This window comes from Pan troglodytes, chromosome 10, assembly GCF_028858775.2.
Source record: "Pan troglodytes isolate AG18354 chromosome 10, NHGRI_mPanTro3-v2.0_pri, whole genome shotgun sequence".
In the NCBI taxonomy this organism is placed as follows: domain Eukaryota; kingdom Metazoa; phylum Chordata; class Mammalia; order Primates; family Hominidae; genus Pan; species Pan troglodytes.
This window is the reverse complement of record NC_072408.2, coordinates 70,749,472-70,768,300: the sequence shown is the minus strand read 5'-3', so window position 1 is coordinate 70,768,300 and position 18,829 is coordinate 70,749,472. Positions and strand designations below refer to the sequence as shown.

Below are 18,829 nucleotides of genomic sequence, written 5' to 3'. Positions count from 1 at the left end.
AAAAATTAGCCGGGTGTGCTGCACTCCAGCTTGGGTGACAGAGCAAGACACTGTCTCAAAATAAATAAATAAATAATTAAAAATAAAATTACTTTCTCCTGATCCCATATTTCCTATGATTAAAATGCCATTTCTTTCTTCTTCTCTCTGTGAGTTCTTCCCAGAAGAGTTGTCTATACCTATTGCACCAACCCATTTCTTCCAATTCTCCATATCGTCGGTATTTCCAGTTATCCTTACCTCTCTCCCACACAGCCCCTATCTAATCTGGCAGAAAATCCTGTTGACTCTACCTTCAAAATATAGCCAGAGTTCAATACTTCTTACCATCTCCGTGTCTACCACCCTGGTCCAAGCTACCGTCATCTCTCATCTGGATAACTCAATTACCAACTAACAGGCCTGTCTGCTGGTACAGTCTGTGCTCAAAACAGCAGCCAGAAGGATTCTTTTCCAAAGTAAGCCAGGTTGCAGCCCTCATCTTGCTGAGAGTTTAATCAAAGTCCTTAGCAGTGTCCTGTGAAGCCCACATGTTCTGACCCCTCGGACTCCTTTGACCGATTTTCTACTTCCCTCCCCCTCGCTCACTTGGCTCTAGCTACATGGCTTTTATCCTGTGACCCCTTTGCTGGAATGCGAGCTTCACAAGGCAGGGATCTTTGTCTGTCTGGTTCACTCATGTATCCCAAGTACAGTTAGTCCTCCATATCCATGGTTCCACATCCGTGGAGATGGAACGGTGGACTGAAAATATTTGGAAAAAAAAATGCATCTGAGAAGGAGGGCAAGGGTTGAATAACTACCTATTGGGTACCGTGTTTACTATTTGAGCAATGGGCTCATTAGAAGCCCAAATCTCAGCATCACAGAATATACCCATGTAACAAACCTGCACATGTACCATCCGAATTTAAATTAAAAATAAAATTTAAAAATAAAAAATTTATATTGCATCTGTACTGAATATATACAGACTTTTCTCGTCCTTACTCCCTTAACAATACGTTATAACCATTATTTACAAAGCATTGCATTCGGTTAGGTATTATAAGTAATATAGCAATGATGTAAAGTAAACGAGAGGATGTATGTAAGTTACGTGTAAATACTACCACATTTTATGTCAGGGACTTGAACATCTTTGAATGTTGGTATCCAAAGGAGGTTCTGGAACTAATCAACAGATACCAAGCGTATTAGTCCGTTTTCATGCCGCTGATAAAGACACACCCAAGACTGGGTGATTTATAAAGAAAAAGAGGTTTAACTGACTCACAGTTCCACACGGCTGGGGAGGCCTCACAATCATGGCAGAAGACGAAAGGCACATCTTACATGGTGGCAGGTAAGAGAGAGAATGAGACCCAAGGGAATGGGGAAAAACCCCTTATGAAAACATCAGATCTCATGAGACTGATTCACTATCATGAGAACAGTATAGGGTAAACCAGCTCCATGATTCAATTATCTCCCACTGGGCCCCTCCCACAACACGTGGGAATTATGGGGGCTACAATTCAACATGAGATTTGGTTGAGGACACAGCCAAACCATATCACCGAGGGACAAGTGTACCTGGAACATGCATGGCGCATAGCAGGCATTCAATATGTATTTGTTGAATGAATAGTCTGTGCCTACTTAACATAAAGTTAACACAGATTTGCATGCTTTTCACTTAATCTAATTAGTGTGTAAAATTTTCTACCAGATCACATCACAATCTTAATTACTAAAAATAGTTTTCCCTTAAATAAAGATACGAAGTGTAAAACTCCCTTTCACGACGTATTGCATAGACTTAGCCATTTATTAACATCTCTCCCCTACGGAAAAGGCAACTCCACTGGCTGCTATCTTAGTTTAAGGATCCAGTCTCCATGTTGAGGAAATATTGCTTGCTTATCATTCAGATTATTGGTTCACTACAATTTAAGGGCCTAGAAATTGTTAGGAAATAACCTTAAAATAAGCAATTTACTCCTTCCCAAACAGAATCAAATCTGTTATTGAGTTTCTTTTTGGATCAATGAAAGCTGTCATGAGATTATACACTAGTTTTTAACTCCTTCATATAAAATAGAAAATGGTTACTTATGAAATAAACACAAACATTTCTTTTTAAAATGCTTTGTGACTTAATCATTGGACCAGAATTTTCTCTGGATCGATCAAGAATTTTTCTGTACATATCAGAGTTGGTGACAGAAGTAAGGCTGATTGTATAGAGCTTCAATAGAGAAAAAAATAATTCACCTTAGAAAAATGAAAAAATGAGAAAGTAAAACATTTAAAACAATAAATTACATCTCTGAGTTGGACCTAAAAAGTTACTATACTGAAGTCTTGTAATTACTTTTTTCAGTTCTACAATCAAAACCTATTAGGGCAATTTTATGTGGTTTTTCTTTTTTCTTCCTCTTTTTTTTTTGTTTTGCCTAACATTCTTGAACTGAGTTCAATTATTAAGTATTTCCCCATATCTCCTGTCAGTCACATATCTAAGATAGAATAAAATAAATGTATTCTCAGACTGTGTTTCACACTCTTCCAAAGTTTTTTTTTTTTTTTTTTTTTTTTTTTTTTTCCCGTGGAACTCTCAGAGCTTTTAAATCTGGTTATTAGCCCTGATACCTTCTCCCTTTTCATCTTCCAAACCCTAGGCACAATCCCGCTGACCTCTTCTGCAGCTATTTGATTCCCAACACAATATTCAAACACAACTAGGGGCAGCCTTCCTTAATCAGGTCTGTCCCTGCAGAGTTTGGTTTGCTTTGTTTTAACAAGCAGGAGTCTTGATTTTCTACAAAGCTCTGCAAAGGTTGTTAGAATCGGCGATTGAAGGAAACCGAAAACTGATTGCCAAAGAACTAATTGACCTATTTTTGGAGTCTTCATTAATTTCATTTTAGCTCAGTCATACAAACATTTAGTCAACATCTGTCTACCTTGCAGGCCTGGTGCCAAGCATTAGACAAATAAGACATGCTCCTGTTTATCATAGAATAAATGCTATGGCGGAAACAGGTACAGGGTACTCTGTAATACCAATGGTGTGTTGCACTGTTAGGCAGGCAGTGTTTTATTTCTATAGATTTTCAAGGTTTCTGTTCTGTTTTCAGTGTCTCTTTTCCTAGGAGTCAGAGAAAACTTTCTAGACAAAATCATGCCTGGGCCAAAATTTCAAAGTAAGTGTAAACTGGGCAAAACTAACTGGAAAGGGCATTCACAAATTCCATTGATTCATTTTTACCAATTTTATTTTTTTAAAAAAATGAAGAGGAGGAAGGTTGAGACCTAGTATCTAAAAAGAGACTGGATTATCTCTAAGTCTTAGTATATCTTGGTTTGTTTACCTTTGCTGAGCTCACTCGGGGTAAGCTGCAGTCCTATATTGAAAATGCTTGATTTATTTTGCTTGCTGTGGTGTAAACATCTTCATTAAAAAAATAGTTGCCCTGGTCTGAATTTTGAAAGTAAAATTAATATATTCTGGATTAAGTCTGAGTAAAATCGCATTTTAACTCAGTTAAAAGACATTCTTTTTAATAATCAGGTTTAAAATTTTGAATGACTATACGTGAGATTTTTAAAAGAAGTATTCAGTTTGAATTTTGCTTACTAATATCAGAAGAAACCCTACTTCTATGGAAAAGAGAACTGTGTTCCATTTTCCTTAATCCTTTGTTAGTTTGTCTTCCTTAATGTAACCACTGTGGTTGTTTCTATAACATATGGGATTTTATACATTAAAGCAAAGCTGTGTTTGTAAAAAAGGAAAGAAAGAAAAGAAAAAAGAAAACTGCTGATTTTAAATTCCAGTTTTTATTCTATGTATACTATACTTGGTTATAAAAAAGTTACAGATCATTTGGTTTTGCCCAGATTTTACCCTACAGAAGTCCCTTTATTAAGAAATGAGATTTAATGAAAAGAAAAGTAGGGCTACTGTTTATGTGGCTGCAAATATCACTGGGGAAATATTTCATGTTTACATTTTGCTAAACTATTTATAGTGAGGACACATACTACAGTAAGGCCCTCTTTTCCCCATATAATGGATATCTTTGTGCCTTAATTCTACGCACTTGCACAGTTTACATTTTTACCCAGTCTGCCCACATTTCATGCCACATTACTTTGTCCTCCAAAGCCTAGCTATATTGGAGCAACATCTTCTGGCAGAACAGAGACACTGAAAATCCAGAGAAATAAAACCCTGCCTGCCTAACAGTGTCTTAGATCGTTAGCAGGGAACACAGACCAAATTTAGCTATTTAACAAATCTCTCATTGTTGATTATTGGGGGTTTTTCTTACCCTCACTGTTGATCTTTGAAAGCTCTCAATTTTAAGCAACTGAGTTTCTTTCCCTAAATTAATGGTTAACACCTATTGCTGTGTTTTATCTATATTTTAACTATTTAGCATGGTGTATGAGTACACCATGTATGAATCTTCTAAAACAGTTCTTGCCTGAAGTATAGAATCAATGAGTGAACTTTGGAGTCCCTCTGGTGGTCATTTCAGTCAGTTTTAAATGAAACTGATTTCTTATAAGCCATTAGACACCAGCCTCATCCATTGGCCATCTTATCTCTGCACCCCTACCCCCTCCCACCCTACTTCACTTTTACCACTCATCACACACAATTCCTCACCCTGCTCCTATGAAGCGCACAAATACAACGTAAATAATTTCTATAAATTTCTAATATTTGCTTGTGGAAACATTTTGCCCACAACATTGGATTTACAATAAAATGCTCTCCTGTTTTATGACGCTGCTGAAAATTAAAACTATTGCCAGTTCCCTGATTCTTCAATAGGAAATCACAGCTTTGGCTTCTCCTTTCCTTAAGTAGATTTTACAAATTAATTGTAATTTTTAAAGCATATCTTTCTTCATGTGTGTGTGGCCCTTAATGACTTGTATTTCTTTTTAGTCACATGATTTAGTCTCTTTGAACATTAATTTCACTAAATTAAGAGCCCAAGTAGAAAACAGTTGTGCTCAGAATAAACAGTGATTTCGGGTAGTCACTGTGCAAATATATTGTCTTTCCCGTGATTCCTTCTTTTTACCTGTAGAGGAGCGATGTCTTCCTGGACTGGCCCTTGAGTGGTGGAGGAGGCTTTCAGGAAAAGTCTTGAACTGTGCTTAGAAGAGATTAAGAAGTCACTTACCTAGACGGAAGTGAGATGTCTTCTTGACATTATGTTTCGTCCCCTTGATAGTCCTGTCATTATCTATATTTCTAGTCTGTGGTCTTAGAATTTCAGAGCATTAAATGTTCAGTTCCCATGAGTTTGTGGTTTTTCTAAGTGGGTATGTATTTGCGTGCCTTCACTTTCAGTTGAAAGATATTCATCCTTCAGGGCTGTGTTTGCTTTTATTCAGAAAATAAGTATATTTAATGTACTGTTTTTGAAAAAGGAATGAAAACAGTGATTGAGCTGATATTGAGATCATCAACTGTTTCTAAATCTCTCCAAACACATTGCTCCCTACATGCCCAGAAGGCACCATCTTTTCCTCTTAATATAATGGGTTTGCTTGAGTATCAAAATGCTGCATTATACAACACGAATCATCACACCAAAGATATCAATCACTTGTTTTATTACATTAGAGTAAGAGAATTTAGTACAGAACAGAGGCAAAAAAAAAAAAAAATTATCGCTGGGCATGGTGGCTCACACCTGTAATCACAGAGCTTTTGGAGGCTGAGGCAGGAGGATCTCTTGAGGCCAGGTGTTCATCACAGGCCCAGGCAATATAGTGAAACCCTGTCTCTACAAAAAAAAAAAAAAAAATTAAATTAACCCATTATGTTGGTATACACCTCAGCTACTCAGGAGGCTGAGGCTGGAAGATGACTTGAGCCCAGGAGTTTGGGGTTTCAGTGATCTATGACTGATTGCACCTCTGTACTCCAGCCTGGGTGACAGAGCAAGACCCTGTCTCTAAATAATTATCATAATACCACAGCACAGATCATGCTTTTAAGAGTTATAACAACCAAATATAAAAATCTGCATATACACATGCTTTATACTATTCAAAAAATAGTCAAATAGATATAACCTTGTCCACTAGGAACAAAACACAAATAACGTTGCATTTGTTGAAAGTCGACATTAATTAAAGAAAATATATAGTGAATAATTTGCAAGAAAAAAAGGAATGTCATCTTTTGCTGCTTAAGTGTTGCACCGCACAACAGATGAAAAAACAAACAACAGCAGCATTACTTCTATTGCAGACATTTTTTTCCCTGTAGTTTCTGATCTCCAATTCACTTTCATACTCTGTGCTGCTTCAGGGCATTCAGTGTTTTGAAGGAGAGTTGATGTTTATATTTTAACATTTTTAAGAGAGGTAAATGATTCAATGTAGCAAAGAGAAAATAGGTTTCATTGTTCTTTGGGTTTTAAATAAGTAGTTACTGTTAAATTATAGCAAGCAAATCTCCAACTTCTTGCATTCATCACTATTCTGATGCAGTTTTTCAGAATCTGTAACAATGTGATTTATAGACTCATGAATAAACGTTTCAACTGTTGTCATATGGTCTTAATTATGTTAAATTAGAGGATCTGTCTGACAACACTAGAAACATGGATGCCTAGCACCATCTATTGTTCATGAACAAAACAACTGTATGGTAAATAAAGGGGAAAGTCCTTCCCCAGGTAGGACTTTCAGAGAGGGTTTGCATTAGTTCTCTACTGCTGCTGTAACGAAGTATCACGAACTTAAACAATGCAAATTTATTATCTTTGGGTTCTCAATATTGCTTATAGGTTAGAAGTCTTCAATGAGTCTCACTGCGCTAAAATTAAGGTGTCAGCAGGGCACTTAGGGGAGAATCTGTTTCCTTGCCGTTTTTAGTCTACAGAAGATACAGCTTTGAGAGGCCACCAATATTCCTTGGCTTATAGCCATCTTCCTTCATCTTCAAAGCCAGCCATATTGCATCTCTTGAACCATTCATCCATAGTCATATTGCCCACTGATTCTAACCTCAGCTGGGAAAGTTTCTCTGCTTTTAAGGAGAAGACTCAGGTGATTAGGTTGAGTCCATCCATACAACCTATCCAGGTTAATCTCCTCATCTCAAGGTCCTTAATCTTAATGATATCTGCAAAGTCCCTTTGTCCACATCATGTGACATATTCACAGGCTCCAGAAATTAAGACACAGACATCTTTTAGGAGGCCATTATTCTGCCTACCAAAGGATACGAGAGAGCACTAATTAAAAACCATATCTAAATACCCAAAATTTAACCTCTTGACTTATGGTGGAGTCAGTATGTTGGCTGTGGTAGATTATCATTATGTTGGAGACAGAGAAGATTTGCTATTTTAGTGCTTATGAACTTATACTACAATTTGTTAATTTTCTCTCACTAATACATATTAGGTAAGTATTCTTAAAATGACCATTTCTTAAGAATCTCCCTACTAAATTCAATATTCTTTAGGTGATAAGTCAGTCCTTACTTCTTCCAACACTCAACCTCTGCCCCTCGCCCTGCCCCACCCTTCAACCTGGTCAGCAGTGTGCATGTTCACACACACACACACATGCCCATACACACATCTATACATATTCATGCATTCAATAAATGTTATTATTTTCTAACCTTTAATGTCTGTTTTACTGAGGGATTCAGCTTTGAATGTCTTTGGGAACATATAGATAACTTTCTCACCTTCCTTTCAACACTGAAATACTCTTTGTGATTATTCCTATTTTTTTCCTACAGTCATGCCATTTGTATGTTAGTGATAGACAATTTTGATGCTAAGTCCTGATCTCAGCATCCAGTTTTATTGCATTTGTAACAGTAACACAGATACATGAGCTGCTGGGCTCTCAGGATTCCATTAGCACTTCCTGACTAATCTAGAAGAGGAAAAGGACAGTTGTTAAAGAAATACCCATCAACTTGCTCCATGTTAAAATCATTTCCTCTCCTGACCAGGAGATGCTTGTGACAACTAAAAATAGAGGCAGCTCTTGGTTGACAACATTGCTCTTAGTCTTCAATTATCTGTAACCTATGCCCATCACCTTAACTTTTCTGGAGGAGAAGAAATCTGTAGAGAATAGTTTGTCACTTTGTGATGTGTTTGATGTTTCTCACTGAGGAATGAGAAGAGAGGACATTTTGGAAAATAGAAGCCTGTTTTTATAATTTTTCAAATTTGGTAACAAAATAAAGGTACTGAGTTTTTGAAAGGACTTGAAGATGAATATCAGCTCTTCCTGGTCTATCCAAACTTCCCTCTCAAAATCAAAACAAAAATGTATACAAATATAATGTATAAGTCACGTTCACAACCATATAACTTGATAGCAACACTATCCCTGTATCATAGATATTATTTTGCAGTTGAAGAACCTAATGTTCATATCTAATTGACTAGGATTCTGCAAGAACATGCTTGTCGATAAGGATATGTGGAAGTAGTCACTATTACATAATGTTGGTGACAGAAAAAAATTAATCCAAGTTTTCAGAAGGGCAGTATTAAAATGCTAACGTATGTCTTAAAGCAAGTCTTGGACCCAAATTTTTCACTTTAAATAATTAAAAGTTTAATGATGTGAACAAAGATTGAAATAAAGTGGTGTTCCATGGAATACTACACAGCCATAAAAAGAAATGAGATAATGTCCTTTGCAGGAACTATGGATGAAGCTGGAAGCCATCATCTTCAGCAAACTAACACAGGAACAGAAAGCCAAACACTGCATGTTATCATTCATAAGTGGGAGCTGAACATAGAGAACACATGGACACAGAGAGGGGAACATCACACGCCCAGGCCTGTTGGGGGGGTGGGGGTGGTGAGGGGAGGGAACCTAGAGGACAGGTCAATAGGTGCAGCAAACCACCATGGCACACGTATACCTGTGTAACAAACCTGCAAGTTCTGCACATGTATTCCAGAATTTAAATTAAAAAAAGAAATAAATTTAAAAAATAGTGTTCATCTCAGCACTGTTTATAATAGCAAAAAATAACCTACGATAGAAACTGCTGATATTCAGCAAAGTCTGTTTCCCCTACCTCATGGACACACCACTGGGCTACATTTCCCCTGTTAGAGATGATCACGGGGCTGTATTCTGGGTGACAGAATGTGGGCAGAAGTGATACAACTTCAAGTACTAGTCCATAAATATCTCCTGAGTGATCCTCTATGCTCTCTTCAGGTTGGTGAAATACAGAGAATACAGAAAAGAAACCTAGAGTTCTAGATGATGACAAAACTAGATCAAAGGACCCTGGGTCCTTCCCTGGAATGACCAGGTGGAAGATAATTTCTGACGAGGAACATACACATTATGCTTTGTGTGAACAAGAAAGAAACTTACACTGGTTTAAAACACTGAGATTGTAGTCTTTACCAAGTACAGCAAGTAAAGTAAACCCTAATACAAAATTTAAATGTCCAATGATAGAGAAATTACCCAAATAAACTTAAGTGAATTTCTTGCAACATAGACTTCCTTTGAATGAGTTATTGATCACAATCTGGGCAACAGCCAAACTACCATAGAGATAAAAGCACGTATTTCCATTCTGCTTTATTATCATCAATTTTAATTCCAGGCTATTAAATAAATGCACTACTACTTATTCTCTGCAACCTTTGTGCGGCTGAGTTGGAAGTCATTCTGCCTCGTATCTCTGTTTTTGACACTATAAGAGGTAGGAAACAAGGAGAAAAAAAATTTACCTGTAATTAAGTCCTTTAAAGATAAAATGACACATTCTGATTGGTGATTGGCCATGGGATCATAGAATTGAAGATTTAAGGTGAATGAAGGGCTGGTTGAGCCAATCACCAAAATGGCTTGAATTCCCGCCACACCATTCAATCAAAGAGTCATCCATTCTTTCCTTGAACACCTTCAATTATGCATACTTGATGAAAGAATAAAAAGCAGCTTAGGGTTTTGTGTCTCTCTGCTCGTTTGTTTTGCAGAGCTAGTAACAAAGCTAAAAGGAGGAAAGCAGGTAAGCAGACAAGCTAACATTTACCAAATGTCATTTGACTAGGACCTGTGTATAGCACATCTGTACATATTATTTCATTTAATTTTTGCATCAATGCTATAGGGTTGATGTGCCCATTTTTCAGAAGACCTGAACCTTAGAGAGTTGAAATAATTCATGTATCTGCCAAGTTGTTATATCTTCTATCTTCTAACGTGATAAAGGCAGTATTTACTCTACGAGAGCATGGCAGATCCTTGAAAGAAGGCAATAGGAAAAGACAGAGAGGATTAAAAGCATTTGGCTAATGATTGGTGAGCTGACATTTGCAGTTCATTTCACTGGAAGACTGGGAAAAATAGCATTATAGTAGGACTTGGCTTCTAAAATTAAACTGCTGAGGTTTATATCCAACTGCCTCTATTCCCTAACATATATCCTTTGAAAGTTTCCTAACCTCTCTAGACCTCGGCTTCCTTATCTGTCAATGGGATAATAAATGATAGCTATTTTATACAGTCATATCAAAGATGGTTTGCGATGTTGCACATGAACTATTTCGCACATGGCTTCGCAGAGAGCTGGTGAAAGCCATAAGGTTTTGTGTACAGAGAAGTGTGGCAATGGTTGCCCCTAGTTGAGAAGTTAAAACTTCAGGGTGCTTGTAATTTTCTCAGATACATATTAGCAGATATGAAAGTGATATAAATACACAATAAAGTATAGTTTTTAAAATAATATGTGTTTTATTTCATGTTCATGTCACTTTCACCAGGCAAAAATTCTGAAACTTTCTGTGTGAACATAATATTATGGGTACACTCTGCATTATACCTCTAGGCGTCATCAGAAATTTGTGCTTAATATTGTCCACTCACATTCCCTGAACGACACTCCCTACTAAGTTCCCTAGACTAACAACATGAAGTCTTAGGGGTATAGTCTATAATCATTACAACACAAGAAGAAAATACCTGGTATTCCATTAAGCGGCAGAAACATTATTTTAGCATAGTGATTGCAGCTTCCAAATACACCTGACTCAGATTTTGAATATTATAGTGAGCAAATTAAGTACTCCTTTTTCCCAAAACACGTTAATATATAAAAGGGCATATATAAACAAGGTCATATAGATATATAAAAATCTATTCAATGAAAAACTAAGTTTTTTTTTAATACAAATGTTAGCTGGGTATGATGGTGGTGGGTGCCTGTAGTCTCAGCTACTTGAGGAGACTGAGGTGGGAGGATCGCTTGAGCTCAGGAGGCAAAGGTTGCGGTGAGCCCTGATCGTGCCGCTGCACTCCAGCTTGGGTGACAGAACCAGACCTTGTCTCAAAAAAAAAGAAAAAGAAAGAAAAACTAAGGTGTTTTTTTTTTCAGTGTTTCCATTTTGTAATTACATACATGCAATGATTTCAGTGCTGAGAAAAAAATTTAAAAATGGTACACTGGGGGTATTTCCAGCTCAATTCCAGTTGTCTATGACTATCAAGAAGAGACAGGATGCAATAATTATTTTCACAATGAAAAGAAGTATCCTGGTGGACTGGGAAAGAAAAGCATTAGGAACTTTGTGATGCTGCTGAGGTATTAGACAAGACAATACATAGAGTTGATCTCTACATATTTCTCTAATCTTTCAAATTAGAGAATGGTAGTGGTTAAAAAAAGGAATGGAACACTTTTATCAAATAGTATCTAGTGGAACCCCAATGTATAAATAAGCTGAAAGTGGAGTTATTCTGCTTGAGGTAGGGTATGTCGGATCTCCTCTAATAAACCTCCTTTCTGCTGACATCTGAGCCTCTTCAGAACACAGTTTGGAGATCAGTGCCTACTTGAATACATAATAACCAACTGGAGATGTGTGATAAAAATGTAGATGCCTGGGTTCCAACCCCAAAGATTTCAGTTCAGTAGCTCTGATGTGGGGTATGGAGATGTTTATTACTGAAATGCCCTCCTAGAGATCGGGATGTACAATGAGGTTTGGGGAGTGCTCATAAGACAACCCAGTACAACCTGTTAAGCTAAAGCAGTTGAATAAATCCTACAGATAATGTGCCTCTCTGGGTATTTAAAAGGCACAGCCATGTTACAGGTTGATGTGGGTAACAAAAAAGATGGATTTATTGTTCTAGCCTTAACAGAGTAATGGAGGCAGTGGAAAACATTCAAGTTATACAATGAAAAGATGACCAAAGCTTAGCCTGAGAATTCGGCGCTAAAAAAAATATATATATATATATACAAGTGTACCTGAAGACAGCAGGCTGGCATCAGCTCTCCACTGCACAGCCATCACTACAAAAAATGCCTAAAAGAGCACGGGCTCCCAAGTTACAGTCCTAAGCTTGAATTCATGCTCTTCTATGTAGCTGTTTGACCTTGGCTAAGTTCTTTAATCATTTAGTGTACTTTCCTCCTCTATAAAAAGAGGTAAATAATAGTACTTGTCTTGTTAGATTGTTTTGAGTTAAATTGTTACCAGGCAGATAAATAGCTCTCAACAAACTCTCAACTGACTATTCCTACATGGTCAGAGTCAAAATGTCTGAATTTGAATCTCAGCAACTTTACTTACAGGCTGTAAAAACTGTGAATAAGTTGTAATGTTTCAGTGTTTCAGTTTCTTCATCTGTAAAATAAGGATACATAATAAACTATAAAAGTACCCCCAAAAGTACCTAGCACACAATCTGCTCTCAGTAAATGTCTGATATCTACTCTGCTTATTTTTGCAGAATATAAATTGTGGGAAACTAAAGATGATTCTCAGCGTCTTGCTTAAGAAGTAGATAGGGAGTAGTATCATGATTCTAGAAGTTGAGATTTGTCTTCATTGTGTTACATTTGAGTAGCTGTTGGTGTTGTCAATCAAAAACAACATGGGTCATGATAAGGTGACAGGAAATGTTCTGGTTGAAAATTTTATCATTTCAGTTCCATGTTGCTGCAGATGCTAAGTGAGTAGGGGCTCTCACCCCAAATCTTTAAGGACCTATAATAAATTAAAATAAAGTATGGGAATAAAGAGGGAAAAACTGCTGCATAGCTGAAGGCTTAAAATGCTTTTGAGAACCATGAGAGCCATGAAGGTGTACTGCTTGGATCTCCATTCAAGAATTTGCCATTCAGCTACAAAGAGCACATTTGGCTGACCGCCTTCAGCTCCAGCACCTTCAGGATCGCATTCAGCTTTTGAGTCCAAGCCATTCCCTTCCTGGACAACCCCCAAGAAAAGACTGAGCACAGCTGGGGCACTAGGGCTTGACCATTTCTGCCCAATGTAAGGCTCTTCTCATGTTAGCGCCAGCGCACCCCATTGGGCTGGCCAAGGCTCTGTTAGACGACATAATGCTCTGAAGCTCTGCTTGTCCGATTTCTATCCCTCCTCTTTTCACAGGCACTATTCTCCATAAACTACTCATATTCCTAAATCCATCTCAGCATCTGTTCCCTGGAAGACCCATGTATATCATTTTGCAGACTTCTTTATTAACAGACAGAAATTAGGACCGGAGCTACTGATCAAATTGGGCACTTATAAGTGAAATAAACAAATTCAATGTGATCATTTACCTTCCTCGATGTTTGAATGTAAGTGATTGCCTTACAGATCATTTCTTACTTCTCAGATTCTACAATTGGCACATAAATCGGTGCTCTGAAATCTGTTGTAAATTCAGGATAGGAGATGCCCAGTTTGTGTCTGTAGATACAAAGTAAAATTTATGGTAGCAAGGTCCATCTCTCCATTTCAACCACTGATTCATATAAATTATCTGGGGATGGATTTGGTCATGAATATCAGCAGCTTCCTTGAACCTACACAAATAGCCACATGATGGTGGAAGGAACACATTATGTAGATACAAAAGCTGGTCTATCAGTTGAGGTAAGTCAGGATTTAGTTAAGAAAATGGAAGCCACTCCCTGTTGTTTCAAACAGAAAGATATCTGATACAGTCCATTAGAGGCTTACAAAAACCCCTGAAAGGGCAGAGAAGTAAAGGTCAGGACTCCAGCTTTCAGCACACAAGGAAGGACAAAGATTACAGGAAACGATGCTCCAATAATCATCAGCCACCTGTGGCACCACAGTGGGCAACTCCCAGGAGGACCCCAGAAGCCAAAGGAAGTCACTATCAATGATCTCAGTGGCCACTGGAGAGTAATGGCTCTTCCATTCTGCACTGGGCATCAATCAAAGGTCTGTCACTGGGCAGGCTCTAGCCCACAAACATATTGAAAAGAGATTTTGAGAATTGTATTTCCAGAGTTTTCCCCTGCAGGAGGTAAATGTAGCAGGGGCAGGAGGGTTGCTGGGCTGCTAACAGACAATCCAGGGTACCAGTATCTGTTGCCCACATCTTCTGACTCTGCTCCCTCACTCACTGTATTCTCTCCTGCTACTGGTTCTTGCCCGGCTGTTAAGAATCCAACATTTTGCCACAGCCAAATGTTTGCACTTTGCCTACCACAAATATGAATGCCACAAAAGTCTGGCAAGAATACAACAGGAAAGCAAAAAATATGTTAAGTTTCATAAGGGCTTACTATCTGATTTCTGTGATAATTACCTGATTACTCTCAGGGCTCACAGGCAAATAATAATTTCCTCAGCTAACGTATACTACATATTTTACTCTTCTCAGGTAAAGAGAAGTCCATTTGAGAAAATATTGTAGCAACATTGCCTTGGGCCCTTGGAGATATGAGTTGATGGTTCCTTGACCACGTGTAATTCCTACTAACATAACTCACTCTATTCCCTACCCATCCTTCCCATCATTGCACAAATATGCACCAACACAGTCATTTTTGGAAATGAGAGAGACATTATTATTCCATATGTGTTTGTTTGTTTGTTTATTGGTGGGACAGGGTCTCGCTATGATGCCCAGGCTGAATGAAGTGCAGGGGCTCTTCACAGCAGCTATCATATCACACTACAGCCTGGAACTCTTGGCCTTAAGTGATCCTCCTAGCTCAGCCTCCAGAGTAGCTGGGACTATAGACAGGTGCCACCATGTCCAGCTACTTTAAGGTTTTTAAAGCAAGTCTAGAACTTTATCCATCCTTGGCTTCATTTTCTAAAACAAAATGAGTTAGGATCAAGCTGATATCCCATATCCTTCTGGAAGAAGACTTCTGTACTAACTGACACATAGTACTATGCTCATTTTAGAAATATATCCAGGACTTCACAAAGCCAAGATAAATTTCTACTTAGGTGGGTACTTGGCCAAAAAATCCTCTTAGGAAATGTCAGATTTCCTGCAGATATTTTACAGTATAAACATAAATAATGAAACCGTAAAAGACAGTAAATCATTTTCAGTACTAAAGTAAACAATTTTAGCATTTAAAACAATTTTAAATATACTTATGAACCTAAATATACAGTGTCTATATAAAAAATTTCCAAGATGTATTACTTTCTCAACTTTTTTCCCTAAATACTTCAAAAATAGAAGGCACTTCTAAAAACATGTACACATGAAGCATGGAAACTAAAACCACCACCAAAAACTGTAATGTTCTATGCAATGTTTCAAATTACTACATCTATTTAAAAAGCGTTAATAACAACTTTTTTTGTTTGTTTTTTGAGACGGAGTTTCACTCTTGTTGTCCAGGCTGGATTGCAATGGCGCGATCTCGGATCACTGCAACCTCTGCCTCCCCGGTTCAAGAGATTCTCCTGCCTCAGCCTCCTGAGTAGCTGGGATTACAGGCGCCTGCCACCATGCCTGGCTAATTTTTGTATTTTTTTAGTAGAGATGGGGTTTCACCATGTTGGCCAGGCTGGTCTCGAACTCCTAATCTCTGGTGATCCGCCCACCTCGGCCTCCCAAAGTGCTGGGATTACAGGCATGAGCCACCGTGCCCGGCCAATAACAACTTTAAAATGTCTTACATGCTGCATGGCTAAACAATGGAAGAGAACACACCTGTCTGGTAAACCAGCTGGAGTGAGGGGCATTCAAAGTATATAATTCTTACCTATTGAGCAACAGAGAGTGTATGTTCATATTTAAATATTTGGCTTCTTACAACAAGAAACATTGCAGCATCTTTCCATCAAACATAAAAAATACTGCTCCTTTGCATTTCATCACTGCTTCACAGGAGATTGATAATGCATTTTAGTAATGGCATTTTCTTTGGTTAAGTTGTGCCTGTTTCCATCCTAAAAGGTTAAGCATTATTAAATCAGTTGAGAGGTATGATCAGACACTTTTAGAACTTGCTTTCTTCCCCCTTCTTTTTCTACAAGTGAAGTAGATGTCATAGAAGTTAGTATCTATATCATTCAGTTCAAAAATAATAAAATTATTGAAATAACAAAAATTTTGAAAAAATTCAAAAATTATTAAAAATTCAGTTCAAAAACAATCAAATATTGACTCATCAGTAGAATCACTTACACGACACAGCATTTCAATTCTAAGCAAATCTCCATTTGTTTCCATATTAATTGGGGCAATAGCTATTATATAGCAATGAAAAAAATGAACACTTCCAGGTATAACCAAAGAAGAATCCCTGATTTTTCCTTAACAAAAATCAAATGGGTCTTATTTAGCTGCCTCTAGAAATTAATCAATGCTACTGGGTTTTAGTTGAAATATTTGTAAAACCCTTTCATGACCTAATTACTCATTTTTAAACATTAAGCAAAAGTAAGTTTGTTTGAGGACAGAGATCATGTATTTCTGAGCCTGGAGCTTGTTCAATACCTGGTATGCAAGGGCTACTCAAAAGTGAGTTAAGAAAATAGTATGAGCCTTAGAAGATGCAGAGAGAGAAGAATGCCAAAAAGAGAATATTTTAATTTCTAAAAGTAGATTCCCATATATCTCAAACACTGTCTTAGAGCTAGAGAAAATACTTTCCTTTTGAAGTATTACTACAAAACTTTATAAAACTTTTGGCCACAGGCATTAGCCAAACATTCTGTGCAAGGACTTACTCTCTCATTTTGCAGGGAAGTAAATAGTAATTAGGTTAACACCTAAACATAGCCTGAACTAAGAAGAAATAAAAGTCTCTTCTCTTCAAAACCCATCAACCGCTTTTCTGGACTGTTCTTTCACACTCTTGACCCACCTCTTCATTGCCAAGGCTTTCATTTTTTCCTCTGCCCACACCAACACCCATTTCCTTCACATCACCTACATGGGTTGCATGTGGCAGCTTCCTGTGCTCCCTGGTTTACTGCTGAGAATTTCACGTGGAACAACACCTGTTAGTCAGATGTTCCATTCCTTCCTGTCTTAACCGCCTCTCATTCAAACCCAGAATGAATGGAATTAATTTCAACTAACACGACCTTTCATAATCCCATTAATAAAAACTAGAGGATCTTCTGAACTTATCTGCATTTCCCAAAGGAGGAAAAAAGTGTGTATTTACTTTAAACTAGAAGTTACCCATATTCAACCCACCGAATACCATCATATCTGCCACCTGCAGTCCTCTATTAGGGTTGTAAAGTGAGTATTGATAAATACAAGAAATCTACTCAACAAGTCTTCTAGTGTTACCGAGGAAGTCAGAAATCTCTGAAGATTTTCCATACAGTTGTACTCCTAAATTACAGCTGTAAATCCACATAATCTAGGAAGCACTTCCAAATTAATCCTAGCCATTCATAATAAACTATGGCAATATATGACTTTATCCTACCCTTCTTTCCTGCACAAAATTATAACTTCCTTGAGGAAAGAACACCATTTTGTGTTTAGTAGACTGTAAGGATTCCTAGGGACTTGCTGTCAAGCACTAGAACTGTAAAGATAGAAAAAGGACATTGAGGGAAGTCGCCGACCGGAAGGCATGAAAACACAGCAGGAACAACGCTCCTTTGTATTGAGTGGAAACAAGTCAGACTCAAAGCTAATTTAAGATCGGAAGGAAAGGCCTACATGGCTTTTTAAAGGTAAAAAGTAATTGTGTCTACCTCAAGAAACAAAACCCAAGCAAAGTCTGATGTAAAAAATAGCCTGGATTGATTCTGGCAGCCAAAATCAATGAAGACATCTCTAATTACTGAAGACAAGACAAGTTTGAGATGTTTAGTATAAATGAGGAAGGGCTGGAAAGCGCACATTATCTGGGAATGTATGCTCCTGCTACTCAACTCAAGCAATGAAAATTCGATTATTTTAGAAAAGCTAAAATAAGGACAAGATCAAAGTGAAAATAACAGGAGTTGCTTGGAAAGGCTGCAGAATGAAACATTAACTTAAACTCTTATGGAGGAAGGTATAAAAATTATATTCCAGAAAAGTGTTCATCAGACATTAAAGGAGGCAGTTGTCCACTAAAGGCTGATTTCGTCTGAGAACAGGTTTTGCTCTTTGAAGAGATCAAAATACTCTTTCACCTTTAAAAACTCCAAAATATTGAGCTGTGAGATAAACTACAGTAGTACTAAACAGGGACTTCAGCTTTTAGGCGCTTACATCCAAAATCAAACTAAACTAATCTAGCACGAGGGACACTTAATGGGGACAGGGGGACTTACCTAATAACACTCATCTATGACTGTCATATAGTTAAACAAGGGCTAAATGAGACCAAACAGTTCAATTAAAGCCATAGAAGGGTCAACACTGAACACAGAGAGAAAAACTGTTCCACGTGTTAAAAACTATAAATGACACTCTACTAGGTTTTATCTGTCTATCTAGAAATACATTTTAATCCAGGTATTTAGTTTCAAATTAATACTCAGGAAGGTGTGTGTGTGTGTGTATGTGTGTGTGTGTGTAGAGGAGGCATTCAAATTGAATG

The 18,829-nt window shown here is 37.5% G+C and overlaps 1 pseudogene; it reads left to right on the top strand.

The window, feature by feature from the left end:
• Positions 1–1,307: 1,307 nt before the first annotated feature.
• Positions 1,308–18,829, top strand: part of LOC129136619 (uncharacterized) — a 31,923-nt pseudogene continuing 14,401 nt past the window's right edge.